Below are 5,639 nucleotides of genomic sequence, written 5' to 3'. Positions count from 1 at the left end.
GTCCTTGAGAGAACAGCTCTGACAGAACTACGGCTTGCCCACGGTCATCCAGCCAGGTGCAAGTGGAGGAGTGGGGAATCAAACCAGGTTCTCCCAGATTAGAGTCCGCACTCTTAACCACTACACCAAACTAGCTGCTTTGGAGGGTGAACTCTGTGGTATTATAGCCCGCTGAGATCCCTCCCCTCCTCAAACTATGCCCTCTCCAGTCTCTACCAACATATTTCCAGGTGTTTCCCGTACCAAACTTGGCAATTTAATTGATGCCCGTTTAAAACATTTGGTAAGAAGAAGAGGGGGAGGGCTCTTATTTTTGACTAGATGTCAATATAGGTAAAGGTCAAGGTTCCCCTTGCTCGAAAGCCAGTCGAATCCGACTCTAGGGTTGCAGTGCTCATCTCCGTTTCAAAGCCGAAGAGCCAGCGCTGTCCGAGGACGTTTCCGTGCTCATGTGGCCGGCATGACTAAACACCAAGGCGCATGGAACGCTGTTACCTTCCCACTGAAGTGGTACCTATTCATCTACCTGAAATTTCTTGCTTCCGAATTGCTAGGTTGGCAGGAGCTGGAACTAGAGACGGGAACTCACTCCGTCATGCGGCAACTCGGGTCTCGAACTGCTGAACTACCAACCTTCCACAGCCTGCAGTTCAGCGTCTTAACCACTTGAGCCACCGCAGCTCCAGAGATATCAATATAGCAAGAGTTTTTAAGCTGAATTGCATGAATTGGATTGAGTTATCTATAGATCGTATGAAGCTCTCCAGGGTCCCGGGCAGAGAGAGGTCTTTTACACCTCCTACCTGGTCCTTTTTTTAGAGATGCCAGGGATTGAACCTGGGACCTTCTGCATGCCAAGCAGATGATCTGCCACTGAGCCAAGACCCCTCTGCATGAAGCGGCCTCATATTGACTCAGACCTCTGGGTCCATCAAGGTCAGTATCTCCTACTCAGACTGGCAGCAGCTCTCCAGGGTCTAGAGCAGAGGTCGTTCCCATCACCTACCACCCGGACCAGTGTTCCCTCTAAGCTGAGTTAGCGTGAGCAAGCTCACACTTTTTAAACCTCCAGTTCACATGTTTTTGTCTCAGCTCAGGAAGGATGGTGCCAGAGCAAATTAATTTATGCAGCAGCCAAATCACTCCCTCACAACTTTAATGCCAGTAGCTCACAAAGTGGATTTTTTTGCTCACAAGACTCCACAGCTTAGAGGGAGCATTGACCCGGAGCCTTTAGTGGAGAGGCCGGGGGTTGAACCGGGGACCTTCTACATGCAAAGCAGAGGCTCCACCACTGAGCCACAGCCCCTCCTGTTCTCACCCAGTGCCACAACTTCCCATCCTCTATGCCAAACCTCTATCAACCATTCATATAATGCATTCTCTGCTCTCCGAGCCTCCCTGCATGCTAACAGTCCAGGAGATTGCATTTCAGAGCGGCTGAAGTAACATCCTGATATTGCCCAATGATGTTCGTAGGGTTTTGCTGACTAAAGCCATTTTGGCGCACAAGCGTCTTGGCCACCTGCAACTGTTTGTCATAGAGCCTTGTTTGAGAACACGACTAGTAACCGAAAACGCTGGAATGTGTGACCAGCTACAAGCCAGCTGTGCTTTCCCTGACTTTTTCCAGGTGTTCAGAGACGTGACTTCTTTGGCTCACTTGTGACCGGCAAGGCAGAATGAGCTTTTTAACCCTTTCGTTAATACCCTGTTCCTAACTATGCTGCATTTGGGTCAAATGCACTATGGTTAGGGAGGAAGTAAGGAACGACTGGTGTAGTGGTTAAGTGCGTGGATTCTAATCTGGGAGAACCGGGTTTGATTCCCCACTCCTCCACTTGCACCTGGCTGGATGACCTTGGGCAAGCCGTAGCTCTGATAAGAGCTGTTATTGAAAAAGAGCAGTTTCTGTCAAGAGCTCTCTCAGCCCCACCTACCTCACAGGGTGTCTGTTGTAGAGAGGGGAAGGGAAAGGCGTTTGTAAGCCACTCTGAGACACCTTTGGGTAGTGAAGGGCAGGGTATAAATCCAATCTCTTCTTCTTCTTCTTCTGTATCATCTCCCTAACCCGACACGTCCCTCTCATATTTGTGTTCCTTCAGTACCTATTGGAATTTGGGGTCATGCCACAGCTCAGTGGTGGCACCAAGAAAGCACAGCCACAGATAAACCAGTGAAGACATGAAAGAAGCAGAGAAGAGAAGAAGAGATTGGGTTTATAACCTGCCCTTCACTCGGAGTCTCAGAACGGTTGACAATCTCCTTTCCCTTCCCCTCCCCACAACAAACACCCTGTGAGGCTGGTGGGGCTGAGAGAGTCCTGAGGAAACCGTGACTGGCCCAAGGTCACCCAGCAGGCCACATGTCACAAAGCGGCTCACAATCGCCTTCCCTTCCTCTCCCCACAACAGGCACCTTGTGAGGCAGGTGGGGCTGAGAGGCCTGAGAGAACCATGAGTGGCCCCAGGTCACCCAGCAGGCCTCATGTGTCTCAAAGCAGCTGACAATCACCTTCCCTTCCTCTCCCCACAACAGGCACCTTGTGAGGCAGGAGAGCTGAGAGAGCCCAGACAGAACCGTGACTGGCCCAAGGTTACCCAGCAGGCCTCATGTGTCTCAAAGAGGCTCACAATCGCCTTCCCTTCCTCTCCCCCCAACAGGCACCTTGTGAGGCAAGTGGGGCTGACTTGTGAGTAACCCAAGTTCACATCAGCAGCTCTTAGGTGCCAGTTTGCTTCCGGAGGTGCCACTAGGGTTTCCAACTGTCCTGGAGAAAAAATGTCTTGCACTTTTAAACAGAGGTGTTATGGGATGTTACTTACCAAGTGATGCTATTTACCTCCGTGCCATTAAAAGTTCCAGCTGTCCATTTCCACATACTATGCTTCTACCAAAGGGACCAGATTTTTTCCCCCACGCCAGCTGGCAACCCTAGGCCAACATGGTGGGGTCTGAACGTCCTGTTTTCTGATATCAAAGTAAGAGACTGTCAGTCTTGCATTATGCACTCAATTTTGTATGTGGCTTTTCGAAGTTTGAGAGGTCTGGAATAAGAGAAGGGAATGGTAGACACCAACTGCAAAGAAAACCCAGTTGTAATGTCCCTTCTGTAATCACATCTCTATGGTAAATCTATCGACAGTGTTATCAGAACAGATGTACCTAGAAACATTTTTAACTTACAGGTGGTCATTTCCATGGTAAGAAATCTCCCCCCCCCCCAAAAAAAAACACACCCTAAGATTAATTTTACAATCATAATGGGTAACTCGTGCCATTCACCCAACAAGCTGAGGGGAATCTCTAAATTCAGAGGCACTAATCCTCTGATTCCCAGAGCCAGGAGGCAACATCAGAGGAAGGCCTCAGCCTCTCTGCCCAGTTGTTGGTCCTCCAGAGGAACTGGTTGGCCATTGTGTGAATGACAGGATGCTGGACTAGATGGACCACTGGTCTGATCCAGCAGGGCTCTTCTGATGTTCTTAGGAAGGCCGTGGCCTCTCTGCCCAGTTGTTGGTCCTCCAGAGGAACTGGTTGGCCCCTGTGGGAGACAGGATGCTGGGCTAGATGGACCACTGTTCTGATCCAGCAGGGCTCTTCTTGCGTTCTTAGGAAGGTCTCGGCCTCTCTGCCCAGTTGTTGGTCCTTCAGAGGAACTGGTTGGCCACTGTGTGAGACAGGATGCTGGACTAGATGGTCCACTGGTCTGATCCAGCAGGGCTCTTCTTGTGTTCCTAGGAAGGCCTCGGCCTCTCTGCCCTGTTGTTGGCCCTCCAGAGGAACGGGTTGGCCCCTGTGTGAGACAGGATGCTGGACTAGATGGACCCCTGGTCTGATCCATCAGGGCTCTTCTTGTGTTCCTAGGAAGGCCTCGGCCTCTCTGCCCAGTTGTTGGTCCTTCAGAGGAACTGGTCAGCCCGGTGTGAGACAGGATGCTGGACTAGATGGACCACTGGTCTGATCCAGCAGGGCTCTTCTCTTGTTCTTAGGAAGGCCTCGGCCTAAATGGATTTAAGCCTTTGTTTATACTTTTTCCTTAAGGCACTACTAGGTATAATTGTTTATTTTCTACCTCTCTACAGGATCTTTCTCACCCTTTCTTTGATTTTTGCCTTTTTTCTTCTCTCTCACTCTGCAAGGAACTCAAGACGCTGATAACATCTCATCTTCTTTAATAATGACTGGAACAGCTTGCTAGGGAAACTACTAGACGTAGTAGATATATAAGACGCTATGCAATACATGGTTATTTGTTATTTACACACATATGTACTTGATCTTTACCGTATGATGTACTGTTTTATATCTCGCCAATTGTTGCTGTATTATTGTTCTCACTCAGTTATATTTGTATTGATCTTTGCAAAGTTATAAATAAAATATTTGTTTAAAAAAAAAAAAAAAGGAAGGCCTCGGCCTCTCTGCCCAGTTGTTGGTCCTCCAGAGGAACTGGTTGGCCACTGTGTGAGACAGGATCGTGGACTAGATGGACCACTGGTCTGTTCCAGCAGGGCTGTTCTTATGTCTTAAGCTGCACATATCATGGCACTAAAGTAGACAGCCTGAGAAACAGTCCCGAGTATAAATCAGAAGACATACTGATTCAAATGTTTTAGCAGATTCTAACTGGCATCTAAAATACAGTTGCCAGCTCTGGGTTGGAAAAACCTGGAGATTTTAGGGGTGGAGCCTGCAGAGGGAGGGGCTTGGAGAGGTGCAGGACCTCAGTAGGGTATAATGCCATCCAGTCGACCCTCCAAAGCAGCCATTTTGTCCGGGGGGACTTCTCTGTGCTGTCTGGAGATCAGTTCTGATTCTGGGAGATCGCCAGATTCCACCCAAAGGTTGGGAAAGGTTGATAAACAGATTTCTGACAGAAAAGGCTTGGGGAATCGTGGGCCAGAATAAATTCAGTATAGGCCTCGGTCACACTAGTGGGAGAAGCCGCGGCAGAAGTGCGGCTTTTTAGAGGCGCAGCAAATTGAACCGCGGCAGCGGGATCAGACAGATACCCTGAGCTGAGCCGCATTTGCTCCCTGCCACGATGACATGCCGAGGGGGAAGCGATGGGACGAAGGGCGAGGCGAGGCAGCTGCGCAGTTGTGCGCATGTGCAGTGTTGCAGGGCCTTGCATACCACGGGATACGGGCACGTGGGCGATCACACACCCGCCCGTGCTGCGCGTTTCCAAGTAAGTAGTAGTGTTTTGCTGGTATCTTTTAAATTCGTGTTTTCGGCTGGAAGGGACGGGTTGGGGGCGGGTGCTCGACGCTTGCCAGATGTTGGCATCTGATCACGGCGGTTTAATCTGCCCTCAACCTGTCCATTTTGCGGGGCAAATCCTCCCATGTGACTGGGGCCATAAATTTACAAATTTTTGTTTTTGTTCAGTCGCACAGTCGAGTCCGACTCTTCGCGACCCCATGGACCATCTCCCGCCAGGCCCTCCTGTCTTCCGCCGTCCTCTGAAGTTGGCTCAAGTTCATGTTCGTTGCATCTATGACACTGTCTAACCATCTCATCCTTTGCCGTCCCCGTCTTCTTTGACCTTCAATCTTTCCCAGCATCAGGGTCTTCTCCAGTGAGTGCTCCCTTCTCATTTGGTGGCCAAAGTATTTGAGCTTCAGTTTCATTAT

Source organism: Gekko japonicus, unplaced genomic scaffold, assembly GCF_001447785.1.
Source record: "Gekko japonicus isolate JY-2015 unplaced genomic scaffold, Gekko_japonicus_V1.1 scaffold2871, whole genome shotgun sequence".
Taxonomy (NCBI): domain Eukaryota; kingdom Metazoa; phylum Chordata; class Lepidosauria; order Squamata; family Gekkonidae; genus Gekko; species Gekko japonicus.
Note: the sequence above shows the minus strand (reverse complement) of the source record.